General features: G+C 45.1%; 1 protein-coding gene and 1 long non-coding RNA gene across 4 annotated transcripts in view; one reads left to right on the top strand and one right to left on the bottom strand.

Annotated features, from left to right (window-relative positions):
• The window catches only part of LOC105497451 (gamma-aminobutyric acid type A receptor subunit beta3), a 224,937-nt gene that overhangs the window by 83,375 nt on the left and 122,301 nt on the right, over nt 1-19,261 (bottom strand). The window lies entirely within an intron of this gene.
• Nucleotides 992-6,262, top strand: LOC139355515 (uncharacterized). The gene is made up of 3 exons (XR_011606284.1): nt 992-1,145; nt 1,380-1,567; nt 6,134-6,262. It is a non-coding gene; the product is annotated as an uncharacterized lncRNA (long non-coding RNA).

Below are 19,261 nucleotides of genomic sequence, written 5' to 3' on the forward strand. Positions count from 1 at the left end.
TAGAATTCCCAATCCTATCTGGAGCAGGCTTCACCCTTTGCTCTCAAATCCCAAGTTTCATCGTCTACTCGATATCCAAATGTAATACAAGCTTGTTTCCGGAAATGTATCCGGTCACGAGCTTTTTTCCATAAAACATTTTTTTCTGCTGTGAATTACTTTGAAGTTACAAATTAAAATTAAACACAAATTTGTAAAATAGCTACAGTGCTAATCAAAATGAAACCACCACCAGCCATCCTACTGCCGCTGACCCTGACAGCCACCCTTCCAGTGCTCCAGGGCTCACCTCCCACCCACCCTCTCTTCCCTGTGCCTTTAGAAAACCCCATCCTATAATCAAGTGATTCCTCCATATAAGGAACTTTTCAATAAACATTCCCTCTGCAGCCCCCTTTAGTTGTAAGTTGGTGACCTACTGTAGCCTTTTTTTGGGGAGGTTACTTCTTCTACCAAACTGGGCACCAAGGAGCTAAGGGAGGGGAGCACCCTGTTTCCCACTCCTGATCAGCCTCTGGGTCTTCGTTCTTCCCCTGCTGTCCCTGGCCCATTCTGCTTCCCTGGGATTTGGATGCACTGATCCCACTGCCTTCTGAACCTTTCCATCCAGATGCTCCACATGCAACCCAAGATCGCCATGTCCAAAATTAACTCACTGTCTTCCTGCCTCAAATGTGTTCGCCCACCCACCCACCCACCCACTCAACCCCACCTACACCAGAAGCAGTATACCAGCCTCTTCTTTCATTCTCACCCTAACCTCCAACAGTCACTCAGCCACTGTGTTCTACTGTAACTAGTTCCTAAAAGTCTTCCATCTCTAGAATGGGATCATGAGGTCAGCTGCAGTGCTGAGGGCTGGAGGGTTTCCACTGATGTCACCGTGGCAACGGATTAGCGGATGAGTGCCTAGACTCACAAATTGCATCCCAGAAGCAGGCTTACCCATGGTGGCTAGAGTATGGAGGTCAAATACCAGACCTCAGACATGTTCTGGGTTAAACAGAATAATATAGGGAATGACCAGATGTCTCACACTCTATAGGGGGGAAGATGTTCCAACCAACACAATATTATATGAATGAACTTCTGGAATGTGCTGGTAAACGACGGAGTCATTGCATACTGTCCTTTATTTTAAACAGGTATTTATCTGAACAATACTCACTACTTATGTATATATGTGTTTGTGTGTGTATGTATTGTCTCTCTAAATGTATGTATACATTTAGAGAGAAAAAACTTTAAAAAATTTTATATATATATATATATATATATAAAAGATAATCTCTAAAGATTAGATAATTTTCCCAAGTAAGAGAGAGGAAGAGAGAAAGACCTTATATGTTGAAACATATGGTTACTAATCAGAGCCATAGTTTTATTTTGCAGCAACTGTCTTCAGTTAAGAGAATTCCCAAAGGGAATGCAATGACTCCCAACGATATTCTTCCAAAGATGCTCTGAGAACTGGCTGTGAAAAACATCCATATTGCTTGGACAAGGCACCCTCAATCTCCATATTTCAAAGCTACTTGAACTGGGTGAACATTGCCCCTGGAGACTGGTGAGTGATTCATCCCCATTCTGACTGTGTGACGTGTATCAGGCTGGATGATCCATGCCTCTGTGCTCTTCCCCTGCTTAAGCAGAGCTCCTGCAGATGGCCATAAGGTTAAGAATTCTATGTTCTTAAATGGTGATGGTCCTCTCTTGGGTGGCATGGTTTATCGAGTTTGTGTTACTAGATTTGCTAAACTGAGTATCACTTAAAATTACTTCTCTGAATCCCTTCAAGAGAGCAGACAAGGCAAAAAAAAATGCTGAAACAGAATGAAGGACGTTTATTTATCAGGAGGAATGATTTCTGATATTTGGCACAAGTGAATGCCAGTGCCGTACCAGTCAACCTTTCTTAATGGGTTTTTTACTCCTTTTCATTTACAGAATGAGTATTTCTGTCTTAAGACTGCTCCCATACCCTTACACTGTGAAAACTGAATTGCCCTTTTATTTCATGTATGTGCATCTAGATCAGGATTTGTCAATGGATTTCCTTACCTCAAAGACAAATCATGTGGATGAGTGATGCCATGCATTTTAGAGTTCTTTCAATGTCTGAGATGTGCTATTTTTAGACAGCAAGGCTATTCATTTCTGAGATCATGCCTATTTCTAGTTTCTGTGCAGAACTTATTAGATTATTGCTGTTAGACAAATCACAGTATCAACAGTACTGCACTTGATATAGCTGAGAAATACTAGTTTGATAGTTGTCTTTTCTGAATTGCTATTAATTGGAGAAATATTTGGATGGACGTCTCTGCAAGGCATTGCATAAAGCAGCCCTATCCTCTGGAATACTGTAATCAAAGCCAGGTAGCCAGACAGGAACTGCAATGCAGGTTTCATATACCCAATCAAGCACAGTGCCAGAGGAGGGAAAACACAAGTGTTAACCTTTAGATTAGAGAATAATAGCACCTTATTTCTACTTTTTGAACAAAGGACCTTGTACTTTCATTTTGCCTTAGGCCCCTCAAATTATATAGCTGGCCCTGGTTGTGAGTAGTGAACTAACCTTGTCCTTTGTCTCTGACCATTGAGATCCATGTCTTCCTCCAGCATCCATGGCACCAACCTGCTAGCTTGCAAGAAGGGCAAAATAGACTCTCCACCATTCTGGACACATGCTCTCCTGCATTTTCTCCTACCTAACTGGCTCGTCTTCTTTGCTACTCCCTCCAATGCTGCCTCTTCTTTTTAATGCTAGAGGGCCCCAAGGCTCCTCTTTTGATGCCACCATCCGCCCACTCATTCCACCAGACCTTGGTCTCTTCTCTATCGGCACTCCCTCCCTTAAGTGATTGCCTCTAGCTGCATGGCTGATCCTGATCTTTCCATCTATATGCTTAGAATTCCTCAATGTTGTCTCCAACCAAATTTCTAAATCAAACTCCAGAATCAACTCAACACATTCAAATGGAATTATTGATCTTACCCTCAAAACCAATCCACTTGTGGTTTCCCAGTTCACACGATGGCATTCTCTCCTTGCAGTTACTCAAGCCAACATTTCTGGAGTCATTTTTCACTCATCTCTTCTCTCACATTCTTCATCAATCTGTCTGAAATTCTGTTGACCCCATGTTAAACACAGACACAGGTTCCACCATACCTTACCATCACTGCTGCTACCACCCTTGTCAAACATGCCATCTCTCCCCATTCCTAGTCTAGAGGCCTCCTAACTGGGTCCTTGCACTCTTCTCTTCCACGGTCCTGTTCTCATCAGAGCAACCAGAGTGATTAATGAACAATTGAAGTCAGATCATTTGCTCTCCTGTTCAAAATCCTACAGTGGCTTCCTGCCTAAGTAAAGCCTAAGTCAACATGCTCTGGGCCCACTTAGCACCTCTCTGATCTCACCTCTTGTTATTGTCACCTTTGCTAGCTTAGTTCTGGCAACAATGCCTTCTATGTTGCTCCTCAAACAACCCAGGCATCCTTCCACCTTGCATTCGCTGTTCCTTCTGCCTTGAACTCTTTCCCCTAACAACCTTCTCCTGACTTCCTTACCTTAGTCAACTCTGCTCAGATTCACCCTCCTGACAGTGGCAACCTGCACCTTCTACACGCTCCCATCCTCTTAATCCTAATCATACTCTAGATGATAGTTCTTTCCTTTTTCTCCCTGCTAGAACATCAGCTGCATGAGTGCAGGAAATTCTGTCTCTTTGGTTCATAGATGTATCCACAGCATCTAGGATGGTGCTGAGCACAAATTAGGCATTGCATAAAAAAAATCTCCTGAACAGTGTGTAGAAGTTCTGTATAACCTGGCTGTTGGTATGTCCCTTCAGAAAAGAGCTATATGTTCTTTCACAGGTGTTCCAGATTGATTGATAGCCTTGGATTACTTCCAGTGAAAACTTCTCTGCAGCTTAAAGTTAAACCCCAAATCCAGATTAGTACAGGAATGTGATACAAATTCTTAGAGCAGATGTTGTCTTGGCCACCTGAAGCATGAGCAAGACAGATACATTTCCTCGTTCTCTCTCTCTGATAGCTGGGGACCACTGTTCTAGAACACCCTTTTACTATGTACCCCTCTGATTGCACCAGCTCTGTGGGGACTCCACTTCAACCCTCTGCTGGGAGGATTCGCCTAGTCCCTAGTCTCCTGTTTCTGCCTAGCCACTGACACCAAGCCACTTGGTTACCAACGGCAAAAGACCACAGGCTTTCCATCCTCCAAGTGCAGCTTACAATGCTTTCACTCTCAGCTGGGGCTTCCTATTATTTTCTTATGAATTAAGTAATACATTTAAATACGTGCATTACAATTTATCTGCCATTTCTAGTGCTTTATATGGAGAGTTCTTTAGAACTGGTAGGCAATCATATTTCTGGACACTGAAGTCCCCATCCCTCATCAGCCCACCAGGGTTCTGAACCTGCCGCAAGCCTGGTCAGAGCAAGGTCACACAGTGACTTCCAAAGGGCACTCTTTTCTCTTCATCCTACTCAATATCTAGGCAGATGCAGCAGGGCTGAGAGCTTGTTCTCTTTATGCCTCTGTGCCCAGTCTCTGTGATACCCACTCCTCTTGCCTTTTTACTTCACTGGCTGGCTGCTCTGGCTCAGGGCTCCCGGGATAGATGGCACCTGTGTTCTAGGTTTAAAGGTTAGATTACCTCAGTTGAGCCCTGCTCCTTCCTTCCTGTCTTCCAAGGTGATCTCAATCATTCCTAAGATGTCTGACAAAAACCACAGCTGATGACACCCATTTCTGGCTGAAGGCCGGAGACCCCCGAGTGCCGAGTCCTCATCCAGCTGCTCTTCTGACAGCTCTACTTTGTGGTCTCTTTGTCATCGTTATTCCTTCTCTTTCCTTGTTTGCTAATCCAGTTCCAAGATCCACCCCAGCTGCCTTGAGTCAGAATCCCAGGAGGTAAAGCCCAAGGCTGGTCTTTTGTTAAAGCTCCATTTGAAATTTTTATTTTTGCATGTAATCAGTCTTTATGACATTAATACATATTCTGGTCACTATTTTGATTTAAACCTTTCAACTTCACCCAAATCAGAAAACTCTATCTCCTAAAATCAACAGTCTATATTTAGAAACACGCACGTGTGTGCTGGGCCACTGGCAGAGGAACAGCCCCCACCACGCTCCGCCGGGAACCAGGAAGAGTCTGTTCCGGTGAGGTGAAAGAAAGAACACAGTCTTCCACTCGCTTCTGGGATTCTAGTGGATGTCAATATGGTCTTGCTGCAAACCGCTTCAAGCGGGTCTCCAAAAATCCATCAATGCCATGTCAACACCTGACAATGACAGCAAGTAGACACGGGTCATGGCTCTAACATCACCGGTTTTCAGATGGCACTCCCTGCAACACAGGTGTCTGAGGATGGCCTCGGCATGAGAACCAGCCTTCGTCCAGGGCCTGATGCTATAATAATCATGGCCATCAACCCAATGCCCATTGTTAATTCCAAAATGATGAGGTGTTTCAGTAAAATTAAGAACAGAAATGAATACTTCAGAATACAGTAGACCCCCCGTATCTGTGAATTCTCATCTGTGGAGTCAAACCAAGCTCAGATGGAAAATATTTGAAAAAAAAATGATGGTTGTGTCTGTACAAAACATGTACACTTTTTTTCTTGTAATTATTCCCTAAACAATACAGTATAACAACTATTTACATGGCATTTACATTTTATTAGGAATTATGAGGACAGAGATGATTTAATGCATACGAGAGGATATGTGTAGGATATATGCAAACACTACATCATTTTATATCAAGGACTTGAGCATCTGTGGGTTTTAGTATGCTCAAGGGGTCCTGGAACCAATCCTTCAAGGATATGGAGGGAAAACTGTACATATCCAGTACATGTTAACTTTGCTTGCTGGTCCCTATCATTTTGTAAAGGATACTTCCGTATCCTACAGCGTATTCACATAGTGTATTCATCTAGAAATCCCTTGCTCTTGTGAAATTCAGACATGCCGGTACATTCGATTTCTTTAAGCTGTTGGGTAATGATTGTGTTTGTTTTAATGCCTCTAATATCTGCTCCTGGTAAATGTAAACAGATGTTTCTAATTATTCCCTTTCAGTGGTGATGCACAGATATCAGGCAGGCACGTGGAAGATTTCGGTTTCACAAAGAGAAGGTGAAATGTCTACGATGCCAACAAGAGTCGTGAATGGATGATTTTCATTGTAAAAATCGCCATATTTTGGTTTGAAAGTTGGTAAACAAGAAGTATTAAATTACTCAAAGCAGACAGCATTGTTTTAATAAAGCAAGGCATTCCCTCAGCTACAAGCTGTAGTCCGGTTAAACTTTAACGTAACATCTTACACTATTCATATTCAAATGAGCTCGAGGGAGTTATGACAGAGGCATGGACCAGCCACGCCAACTTGAGGCCACTGAATGCAAACTTTCCTGTAGCATCCAGATGGTGATTTACAGTAGCAAAAGGTTGGCCGGGCGTGGTGGCTCACTCCTGTAATCCCAGCACTTTGGGAGGCCGAGGCGGGTGGATCACAAGGTCAGGAGATCGAGACCATCCTGGCTAACATGGTGAAAACCTGTCTCTACTAAAAATACAAAAAAAGTAGCTGGGCCTGGTGGCGGCGCCTGTAGTCCCAGCTACTCCAGAGGCTGAGGCAGGAGAATGGCAGGAACCCGGGAGACGGAGCTTGCAGTGAGCCGAGGTGTCTCTATTCACCATGGCACTGGTTAAAGCATCAACTATCAAGTTAATTGTACATTTTCCTGATTTTGTAAGTTGGATATTAAAATACAGGTTTTCCATATGTGAGAGTTGCCTCAAGTTGGATAGCAGCTAGACTATTTTTAGTGTGAGAACAATAATTCAAAGTGTCCTTTATGTTTCTCATTCCTTTGCAGGCCCTGCCCAGCCAGGATTCAGCCACTGCGGAGATGATTACACAGCTTAGAGATACACTGTCCAAACCTTCCATGAGCTTGGAGTTATGCATGCCAGATGCAGTTGTAACATAACCAGAGATGTCAATTCATTAGCTGCTGTGTTAATCAAAATTAGGTTTTATAATTTATAACTGGCAATATAATTAACAGATGGTAATTTAATCAGTCACGATTCACTTGCTTTACGTTCACCTTTAAAACTGTGAAACTGTTGTCGCTTATGATGTATAGGATGTGATGTCACAAAAGCTGCATCCTTTTCCAACGCCCTGTTCTAACCTTGTCCAGGAGCAAGGTTAAACAGAACAGCATGAGGAGTGGCGAACATCTGTGAAGATCTGTAGACTCCCATCTCAGCCGCTACAGCCCAATATCAAATAGACCTTTAGGAACGACAGCCTGCAATGATCAGATCGCCTTCTGACGCAGGACGTGAGGTGGAGAAGTAACACCGAGAACTTGCTCACTGCATGCTACGACTTCCCAGAGCTGGAGCCAACGTTGGGAGGCTCTGCAGAGAAGACTTGTTCCAGCCAGCCGGCATCTCCCCTCACCTCTCTGGGATGCCTTGCCTCCGACACTGGCCAGAGGAAGGCAAGACAGTGAAGGGACAGGAAAGTGAATTGACTGGCATAGCTGACATTCAAAGATGACACTAAAGGAGAAGGGCACTGAGGTGCAGGAGCCAGCATTCCTATGGAATACAAACTTGGTTAGAATGAAGGTTTCCAGCATTCTATTTCCACCTCTCAACTGTCCGTGATTGAAGCCTCCGCACCTGACAGGTAGATCACATCTGCCTCTGGTCATTTCCATCAGCACTGCCCGTGGGCCACACTTACCATGCCGACACCACTTTGCCAGTTCACGGCTGGGCCATGGCCAGATGCCCCTTGGCTTCCCTGGCTGTGACGGAGGACAGCTCCTGGTGTCCTGCAGTAATGAAGTGGCTTCGGGAATAAAGAACAGGGATAACAGACAGCCGACCCTTGAACAACACAGGTTCGAACCGTAGGGGCCCATTTATACACAGATTGTTTTATTTTTTCTTTTTTTTCTTCTTTTTTTTTAGAGACAAGGTCTCACTCTCACCCAAGCTGGAGTACAGTGACTGGATCATAGCTCACTGCAGCCTCAAACTCCTGGGTTCAAGCAATCCTCCCGACTCAGCCTCTCAAGTAGCTGGGACTAAAGGCACTCACCTCCATGCCCAGTTAATTTGTTAAAGAAATTTCTGTGAGACAGGGTCTCATCATGTTGCCCAGGCCAGTCTTGAACTCCTGGCTGCAAGCAATCCTTCTGCCTCGGCCTCCCAAAGCTCTGGGATTACAGGCATAAGCCACCAAGCCTGGCCCACAGAGTGTTTTCCGTAAATATAGTTCAACCTCCATATCCACGGGTTCTGAATCTGCAGCCAAATGTGAGTCAAAAATAGAGGATTGACTTTTCGTATATGGTATACTTGGGTTCCATGGGACTGACTGCGGGACTTGAGAATGTGTGGATTTTGGTGTACTTGGAGGTATGGGGGTGGTCCTGGAACCAATGCCCTGAATATACTGAGGGACAACTCAATACACACATTTTCAATCCCAAACTCCTGGAAAGGAAAAACAATGAATCTATAAGTCATGTTAGGTCCACAGTGGCTGAATCCTAGCTGTGCAGTTCCTGCATAGCCTGCAAAGAAATGAGAAACATGAAGGACACTTTGAATTACTGTTCTCTTGCTAAAAAATAGTCTTAACTGCTACCCTACACATAATTCCCCCCTCCTCTCTATCTACCTGCATATATATGCATATATGTATGTGTACCCGCCCCGTGCACACACACCAAAGCAGCAATAGAGAGCTGCACTGATACACAATTTTTAAATATTGTGAGTTATTTGCAAGAAAGATTATCACTCAACAGATGAGCATTTATTAAATAAATTCATTTATTTATGAACTCAGTTATTGTGCTTATCCATTCAACATTTTCTATTCATTTATTCATTACATTTGCCTCACCAAGTTTATAAAAGAAATATGTTATGGACTCAGTCCACAGCTTCGGGCTTGATTTCCCTGCTACACCGGTATCGCCAGTCTGAGTCCCTCGGGGCTTCCCTGCTACTCTTCTCACGTGGCTCTCCTCTGTTTTCACCATCTCACAAGTCTTTCCCATCTGTCCCATCTCACCAGAGAGCCCTCAGCTGACACCTCCACCCTGACCTTCTTAGACTGTCTCCTCCATTCTGCACTCTGTCAGTTGCTCATCGAACATAAGAAGGTTATCCCTGATGGCCAGCAAGATCCTGTCCATGCGAAGATTTTACATTTCTCCACATCACAGGCCCTATGTAACAGTTCCCCGAGGAGCTGTTCTCCCCTGGTCTCATGCACTGCCCTGTGCCCCCATCCTGGGGGCCAGGTGCCTGACTGCAGTCATGGTGGGACACAGCCTCAGGGTGATGGGACGCCAGAAAGCAGAAGAGCAGGCCATGCAAATAGACAAGGAGCTGTCAGAGATGGCACAGCCCATTTTGACCACATCCACCAGGCAACCTTAAACCTTCAAGATCAGAGTCACTCCACACAGCAAACTCTGAAAACAACAGCTATGGGTACCGGCCAAAGGGTAGTTTTCAACTTCAGGCAGGAGCAATGTTGATGTTGTGGTGTCTTCAGTCTCCAGCCCCCCACAACACAGAGGTCAACACTTCTATGATCAGCATTCTCTTTGAACAAGGAGAATGTAATAGAACCAACATGCACCCCAGCTTTCATGACACTGTGTGTGTGTGTGTGTGCGTGCACACGCGCATGCATGCACACACATACACACTGCAGGGGTTCACCCTACTGGTTCTGACACAGGAGCAGTCCCATGGGTGACCTCAGCCTGACCTCCAAAGTACAAACTTTCCTCCTCTTCTGTTACTTTTTCATTTATTCAACAAACACTACTGGTGACCCACCACCTGCCGTCATAGGGGAGACAGTAAGACACTGTGAGGATCTTGCTTATAGGCTAGCAAAGACCGAAACTGTGGATCCTTCCCTTTTCCATTCACTCAACGAGTACTTGTTTAGCACTTCCTATGTTGCAGACGCTGCCTTAGTGGGGCTTCGTGGAATTCAATGAGAGAGGCAGACACTGACAGACATCCACAGAACTATTACACCATGAGAAGTGACGGGGAGGTGGGCAGTGATGACTGAGGGTACCCAGGGCAGGAGGTGAGGGAGGGAATTCCAGGTTGACGGGCGCACCAGGGGTTGCAGGGATGGATGTTCAGACCAGAAGCAGAAGACAGGATTAGTCACTCCGAGATTAGAGGCTCTGGTACGGATTTTTGGTTTTGTTTGGAAAGCACTGAGAAGCTACAGCACATTTTTGGGTTTGCACTAAAAATCTCAGTCGTACTGCTGTATGGAAAACTGCCTTCTCTACAAATTCAATGTTGGGGTGCTGAGCCCTGGTATCTCAAGAATGTGACCTTATTTGGAGATGAAGTGTTTACAGAGATGATTAAATTAAAATGAGGTTGTGAGGGTGAGCCCTTATCCCAGAAGACTGGTGTCCTGCTACAAAGAGGAGACTCGGAGACAGACACGCACACAGAGAGAAGGCCTTGTGAAGGAGGAGGCAGAGATCGGGATGATGTTCGTACAAGCCAAGAAACGCCAAAGATGGCCAGCCACCACCACAAGGAGGGGACAGGCCTGGGGCAGATTCTCCTCCAGGTCCTCAGAAGGAGCCAACCCTTCTGGCACCTTGATCTGGGGCTTCCAGCCTCCGGAACTGTGAGGGAATGAACTTCTGTTGTTGAAGACCACGGTCTGTGGTACGTTGCCATGGCAGCCCTAGCAGACGGATACACCGCTGCAGCCCACAAGGCGTGGTGACAACAGTCAGACATGGCTGTGTTGGGGAGAAGTTTAAGCTGCCAAACGACAGGGCCTTCCTGATGATTTGTCCATAGCCTGAGGCGCCGCGGCAAGTCCACGGTGAGTCCACATGAGAACAGTTCCACTCACGGACACGTGAGCATGTGCGGGAGACCCACAGAAAACCTGATAGATCTGTAGTGAAATTTTCAAATGAGCTAAAGGGAGAAAACGAAAAACACTTCCAATGTCTTCAATACAAAGCTACACTTAGTGGCTCACGCCTGTCATTTCAACACTTTTTCTAAGAGGCTAAGGAGGAAGGATGGCTTGAGGCATTTGAGACCAGCCTGGGAAACAGAGTGAGACCCCCTGTCTACAAAATGTGTAACGTGAGCCAGGCCTGGTGGTGTGTGCCCGTAGCCCCAGCGATCTGGAGGCTGAGGCGGGAGGCACGCTTGAGCCCATGAGTTCCAGGTCACACTGAGCCATGACTGCACCATGCACTACAGCCTAGGTGAAGGAGTGAGACCATATCTCCCCCTCCAAAAAAACAAACAAACAAACAAACAAACAAACAAAGCCACTTGTTCCTGCTCTGGTGAACTCTTTTGGTCATTTTCTGTGTGACAGTGACAGTGCGTATCTGGATGTGTGTATCCAAAGATAGTGACTTGTTAACAGAAATGGAACTATCTTCACATGCCTCATGTTAAGAATATATGAAAAATAATTATCCACATTTCAGTGATATTTTACCAAATAATGGGACCTATTTCTTAACAGTTTCAGTGAGGTATAATTTACACCCCAAAAATTTCAGTTGTTTTTAAGGGTACAATAAATCATGTATTGTAGCAAACTGATGGTCGTGCATCCATGGCTGCAGTCTAATTTTAGAACATATCCCTCACCCCAGAAATGAACCCGGTGCCCATGTGCAGTGACTCTCCCTTCACAGTCCATCACCCCAAGCAACCCCTAAGCCACTTTCTGGCTCTATGGATTTGCCTATTCTGGACATCTCAGATAAATGGAATCATACAGTACGTGGTATTTGGTGCCTGGCTTCTTTCACTGAGCATCATACTTTTGAGGCACATCCATATGGTAGCATGTATCAGTGTTTCATTTCTTTTTATTGCCAAGCATGATTAAATCGTATGAATAAACTAACTGGTTCATGCATTTACCAGTCAGTGAGCATGTGGGTTATTCCACTTCCAGGAAATTGTGAATACTGCTGCTACACAGACTCATGTCTGAGTCTTTGTGTGGAACAGTGTTCTCATTCTGCTTGGGTATACGCCTAGCAGTGGAATTTCCGGGTCATATGCTAAATAACATCAGAAACTGCCAACATGTTTTTCCAAAGTAGCTGCATTATTTCACCTTCACCCCAGCAACATGCGAAGTTTCCAATTTCCACACATTCTTATCAACACTTACTATTTTCTGTTTTTTAAAATTATGGTCATCCTAGCTGGCATTAAATGGTATCTCATTGTGGTTCTAATTTGCATTTCCCTAGTGACTAATGATGTTAACGGTCTTTTCCCTATCGGCCATCCATATAACTTCTGTTTTTTTTGAGACGGAGTCTCGCTCTGTCGCCCAGGCTGGAGTGCAATGGCCGGATGTCGGCTCACTGCAAGCTCCGCCTCCCGGATTCATGCCATTCGCCTGCCTCAGCCTCCCCAGTAGCTGGGACTACAGGCGCCCGCCATCACGCCCGGCTAATTTTTTGTATTTTTAGCAGAGACGGGGTTTCACCGTGTTAGCCAGGATGGTCTCGATCTCCTGACCTCGTGATCCGCCCACCTCGGCCTCCCAAAGTGCTGGGATTACAGGCGTGAGCCACCACGCCGGTCCTCATATAACTTCTTTGGAGAAGTATCTATTCAGAGTCTCTGCCCATATATGTTAAAATTTGTTTTTCTTATTTTTAAGTTGTGCGAGTTATTTATATAGTCTGAATACAAGTTCCTTGTCAGTTATATGCTTTGCAAATATTTTATTCCTGTCTGTGAATTGTTTTTCAGTCTCTTAACGGTATTTCAAAGAACTGAAGTTTTAAATTTTGATGAAGTCCAAATTATCAATGTTTCCTTTCATCACTTGGGCTTTTGAAGTCATGTCTAAGAAATCTTTGCTGAGCCCAAGATCAGGAAGATTTAGTACTAGGGTTTTTTTCTCCAAATGTTTTATGGTTTTAGCTCTTACATTCAGGTGTAAGATGCATTTTGAGTTTGTTTCTGTGTGCAGATCATTGGTCTGTAAATCTGCTTGTCACAGAAAGGAGACAGTGCAATCAGGCCTGGTAAAGAGACAGCAGGTGCCAAGGCCAGGCATTCTACAGTACGGGGTACAATTTGAATTTTTTTTCAATTTGAAAAAAGACAATTTGGAATGCAGTCTGTAGACTCAACGGAAGTGGTAGACGTTCTCAAGAGATGAAAGCAAACCCAGGCCACAGCGGGACCTGTGGGACTGTTAGAAAAGGCAGGATAAGGCAGGATCCCAGAGTGGAGCTGCCTGGCCAGCACTAGGGATGATCTGAAGTATCCAGGGGCACAGCTGCCTCCCCCACTGCTAGTCAGGGAGGAGAAGCAGTGACCCACAGCCTTCTCAAAACAGACACAACTAACGGGTTCCCTGGTTAGCAAGCGGACAGATCAGAAGAGAAGGGGAAAAACTTATTTTTTTTATCCAATTGTGGTAAAACACATCTAACAAGATTTACCACCCTAACCGTCTGTAAGTGTTCAGTTCAGCGGCATGAAGTACATTCCCATTGCTGCGCTACCGTCATGACCGTCCATCTGCAGAACTCTCCACCTCCCCAACTGGAACTCTGTGCCCATTAAACACCAACCCCCTGCCCCCAGCCCCAGCCCCTGGCCACCTCCATTCTCCTTTCTGTCTCTGAATTTATTGCTCTGGGAACCTCATATGAGTGGAGTCACATAGCGTTTGTCCTTTGTGACTGCTTTTTTCACTTAGCATAATATCCTTAAGGTTCATCCATGTGGAACCATGTCTAAGACTTTTCCTTTTTAAGGCTCAACAATAATTTATCGTAAGAATGTTCTGTTTCGCACAGAGTAATCTGGAGGTGCCTGTGGGGCAAACTAGGAAGGAGCAATCACTGTGCATGTGGAAGAGAAGCGCTAAAGTTCTAAATTTAAAATAAGTGGAGGTTTTGGCATAGAAAACACCATGGAGAGGGTGTACAGTGAGAACCTCATGATCCCGGAGAAAGCAGCGAAGAAAGGGTCATCAGTTAAAAATACTGAGGAGGAACAGGGAGCAGCAGGAGAACAAGGCAGCGGGAATCTCAGGTAGCCAAGAATAATGTGGCAAAAAGTTTGGGACAAGACATATGGAAGAGGCCAAGGTCTTGGGGACCCAAGAGGTCACAGGAGAGAAACAGGGTCTGTAAAACCACAGGCAGAAGCCCAAAGGTACCTCGGCAGGGCGAGGCAGGAGACAGAATCACTAGTGTGGAGACCGTGGTTCCTCTCTGATGGGGAAGGAAAGAACTGACAGTGGCTGGGATTTTTAGCAGCAGGTGGGTGGACAGAAGGGGGTGCCTTCAGAATGTGGATGACTGGTGGGGTTCCAGGGAGGCGCTGGAGCTTGTGGGGTGCCTGCAGAGCCGAGAAGCTGAGTCATGGAGGAGGTAAGCAGAGATGCAAGTGTGGAAATAGCAAAGAGCTAAGAGGTGAGAAGATACAGAGGGTCTGGGCGAGCAAGGAGGCAGCAGAACCATCTACTTCTCTCGCGCTGTTTTCTTGGTGGATCCAGAAGCTGGGTCATTTGCTACGGTGAGAAGCATTGCTACGATCCGCATGTATGCATTTCTGCAAAATTCATATGCCGAAGCCTAATCACCTTGGTGATATGAAGTGGGGCCTTTCAAGGTGATTAGGTCATGAGGGCTTTGCCCTCACAAAAGGGATTAGTGCCCTTGTAAAAGGGCTAGAAGGACATGACATGCCCTTCTGTCTCTTCTTCCATATGAGGACACAGCATTCCTCTCTCTCCTCTCCCTGCACCATGTGAGGACCCAAAAGCAAGTCAGCACCTTAAAAGCAGACCGCAGTCCTCACCAGACACTAAACATGCTGACACCTTGCTCCTGGACTTCCTAGTCTCCAACTGTGAGAAATACATTGCTATTGTTTATAAATTACCTGGTCTGTGGTATTCTGTTATAGCAGCAGGAATGGACCAAGACAGGCATGAATGGAGGTAAAGAGACATGTCAGGTTCTTGTAACAGCCACTACAGGGAAAGTGAGCTGATGAGGAGGAAGGAAAATTGCTGAGCCCATAGAAGAAAGCAGGACAGACACAAGGCTGTGCGTGCGTGTGTGTGTGTGTGTAATTAGAGAGGACAGGGAGAGAGAGAGAAGATAAGTCGATAAAAGAACGGACGGATGAATGCATAGATAGATGGTAGCTATGGAGACATCAATATCAAAATACACTAAAATATGGAAATATGGAATCATCACTGTCTCGGGGGGTGGGATCGTGAGTTTTTAATTTCAGTCTTTAATAATGTTTTGTAATTTCCAAAACTCCTACAAAGGGGATATTTTATTAGTGAGATAAAACAGTCCAATTCTATGTTTAGAGATAATTGGGCACAAAACCAAAACAAAATTCTGAGCAGTTCTGAGTGTCCAACAGAGACTGACACTATGCGTCTGTAGTGGAGCCAGCCAGCAAGTTTATGTGGCTTTGTTCAGCTCCCTCAGCAGCCCAGCAGCAACGAGCTTGGAATAATCACCACGCCAAGGCTGTGCATCGCTGAAACACTCAGTTCCTGTCCAGAGCTCTGTCGCACGCTTCATGTACATCACCCTGCCACCTTCCAAGGCTCACATGGCTATCACGCCATTTCTCAGGTGAGAAAGATGAGTATTGGGTTAATGAACTCCCTTGGGATTTCATAGCAGTACAAAAGTAGAGTCAAGTTGGCCTCACCCCAGCCCCACACATATCCTTAGCCCCATCTGAGCAGTGAAGAACTCAGACCTGGGTAACTGGGCTGGCGTGGGTGATGCTGAGAGAAGGACTTAACCTGTAAGAAGGAGAGGTCAGGCTGAAGACCCAGTAGGGCCAAAAGAGAAGCAGATTTTCAGAGGATCCCTCTGACTTCAGAAGTAAATGGAAATAGTTCCTTTTGATAGCAACAGGAGGCAGCTAAATGCTTAGACAGATGGGGCGAGTACCCAGTGAAACCCCACCTCCAAGCTGAAGACAACTGAAAGCCTGAAAGACGAGTTTTAAGTTAAATCCTCAGACTGGATTGAGAACTTGCCTTCCTTCTGGTTGATCCCCACCCTTCACCTAGTTTACATATACCTACCCTTTCCTAATTGGTTTTCTACACTGTTGTGCCCACCTTTGAGTGGTGTCTTCACCTTAACCTATTTTGCATGCTCACAAACCAATCAGCAGGCACTTCCCATCCTGTGCCTATAAAGACCCCAGACTCAGTTGGTAGATGGGGAGACGGTCGGACTTTGAGGAGACGGACTTCAGAGAAGAGGCAATCGGACTTCAGGGAAGATGGCCTGCCCGTCCTGTCCCCTCTCCAGCTCCACTCTCTGCTGAGAGCCATGTTCATCGCTTAAGAAAATTCTCCGGCTTCACCATCCTTCAACTGTCTGTGCCACCAACCTGACCTCATTCTTCTTGGATGCCAGACAAGGGCTAGGGACCTATGGAGTATGGGTACCCAGAAAGGCTGTGACACGGGCCCTTTGCCCTCGCTGACAGATGGCAACTGCTCTGGGCACTGCCACAAGGGGCCAGCTGAGCTGCTAACACACTGCCACCTGCAGACAGTGGAGCTAGGACAGCACCGGAACACCCCCTCTGGAGCTTCGGGGTCTCAGGCAACCCCACCTAGGTGCCACCGCAGGCCCCCCACAGAGCTTGCTCCTGCTGGCGCCCAGTGCAGCTGACTGGATCCCTCACCGGCTTGTTCACACACTCCCTCCCACAAGGGGTTGAGCGCATGGACTGAATAAACAGGGGACCCCTGTGGTGTGTCCAGCATGGACTGAATAAACAGGGGACCCCTGTGGTGTGTCCAGCAAAGGAGCCAAGAAGAATCCTGCATCACTTTAACTTCAGCCTTAGTATCATCCTTCTGCATTCAGCTACTTGCTGATAAAAAACAGAGGGTGTACATAGTGACTTGTGGGAATATTCAACTACGTTCAGAGCTATAAAAATCAGGTGTAAATATCCCTTGTATTAGTGGTTTCTGACTGAGGAAAAATCAGTGGTTAGAGCCCATTCCTAAACGCTAAGAAGATCAGAAAGGGAAATAATTCTTATACATGGTTACTGCTCTCAAGTGAGAAGTATACTCTGACCTTTTTTCCCTCTTGCCAAAATTCATATCTAAGGCACCTGGGGAGTCACACCCTAAAAACCATAACATCTCATTTCGATGGGTTTTTTCTTAACCCGATACGATGTGGCTTGCTCTCCGGCCTCACTCCGATACAGCATCACATGGCACACAGGAGGCCCCAAACGAAATCAAACCATGTTATCCCAAAATATATTTCTTTGACATATTTTGAAATGGCTGCCAAAGGACTAACAGATTGAAATATCCCTTACAAAGCCATCTTTTGTGGTGAAAATTTTCATCTGTAGAGCATCTCCATTCATGCGGCCAGATCTTCCCTTTATGGGCCTTTCCCGGATCTAGGAGAGATTAACTGAGAGCCTGACACCTCTAAGGTCTGAGAAGAGACATTCACCATCTATTCTCTCTGAGGGCTGCCACCTGTGAGCCTTCCTCTACATAACAAAAGCCTTAGCCCTACAACCCCCTTATCTTAACTCAGGCGTTCCTTTCCCCAGGGACTTCAAGTCTTTAGATAACAGCTTAACTCTCAACCAACTGTCAACTAAGAAATCTCTAAAACCCACCTAAGACTTGCAAGCCCCAATGTCCCTCCTTTTGTGGTAGAACCTATGTATACCTTCCAGGTACTGACGATTTTATCTGCAATTCATGTCTTGAACCAAACTGTAAAACCAAACTAACTTAACGGCCTCAGGCACTCTTGCTCAGGACCTCTTCAGTTTGTGTAACCCAGGCCATGGTCACTCCTACTGGCTAAGAATAAACCTCTTTAAATGTATTTTGGCAGAATTTGGTTTTCTTATAATCATGAGGCTAACATCTTATCAGAAACAAAGATGACAAATACAACCAAAGAAAAATCACATGAATTATAACTGCACGATGCAATAGAAACAGCTGGAGCCATAATTCCATCAAAACATAAATGTGTCCTTAATAAAAATATATCAAAAATATAAATATATACGTAGAAGTATAAATAGAGGCCATAAACCTTTCCTGGAAATAGTCAACAGCAAGTTGAGCATTAGCTTAGATGAAACCCTTAATCCTTTCCAATTTATGGCTTCAAAAAACAAGGGAAGATTTGCAGTTTCCTAGACCACGGAGTTGTACCCTAAAAGGAGGGTAAATCTGTATTTTTGTACTGCAACAATGAAAATGTTTATTCATGCTGATTTATTCTATCTCCAGAATACAGGAAATTGAAAATGAATGATGTGGGGCAGAAAAGGGAGAGTCTGTCAGCCTAAAGTTTTAAGTCCTGCTTTCCTCCTCTTTAAAATAAGGATAACACGAGTATACACCTTAGTGGATTATTCTGAGTACCAAGTAAAACTGAAACTGCCTTTGCAAAAATTACAACAGGGACAAAAATTATGACAGTGAAAGAGTTCTGACCTAATTGCCTCCATCTTGCTTCCAACTTCCAACCTGCCTTCGTTCATTCCTGGGAGTAGGCAGAACTAACTTTGGAAGAAACTTAGTTTAGAGTTTAACTTTAAAATAAGGTGGATAACAGGCCTTTCCCAAAACAAACTCCCTTCTTGCCTGGAGACAAGATTGCCTTTGTAAAACTAGCACATTCACCACAAGATTAGAACATAGGGTTTAGGAGTCAGGCAGAAAGAAGCCAGAAGATTCTGAACCTCCCAATTGCTCTTACGGATAACATCACTATTGTAAAACCTAAGATTGATGTTCAAGATATTTTTCAAACCCTGCATTCTAATGCATCAGGTGGCACCGTCCATACCGGTAATCTGACTCAACCAGTTCAGCAATCCCACCCAGGAACAGAAGACAGCAAGAACAATCCACTTCAATCACCTATGATCTCATCTCCAAGCTGACCAATCAGCACTCCCCACTCTCTGGTCCCCTAACCACCAAATTATCCTTTAAAAACTCCAGACTCTGAGTTTTCAGGGAGACTGATTTGACTAATAAAACTCCAGTCTCCCATTTAGCTGGCTCTGCATGAGTTAAACTCTCTATGCAAT

This window comes from Macaca nemestrina, chromosome 7 (genome assembly GCF_043159975.1).
Source record: "Macaca nemestrina isolate mMacNem1 chromosome 7, mMacNem.hap1, whole genome shotgun sequence".
Taxonomy (NCBI): domain Eukaryota; kingdom Metazoa; phylum Chordata; class Mammalia; order Primates; family Cercopithecidae; genus Macaca; species Macaca nemestrina.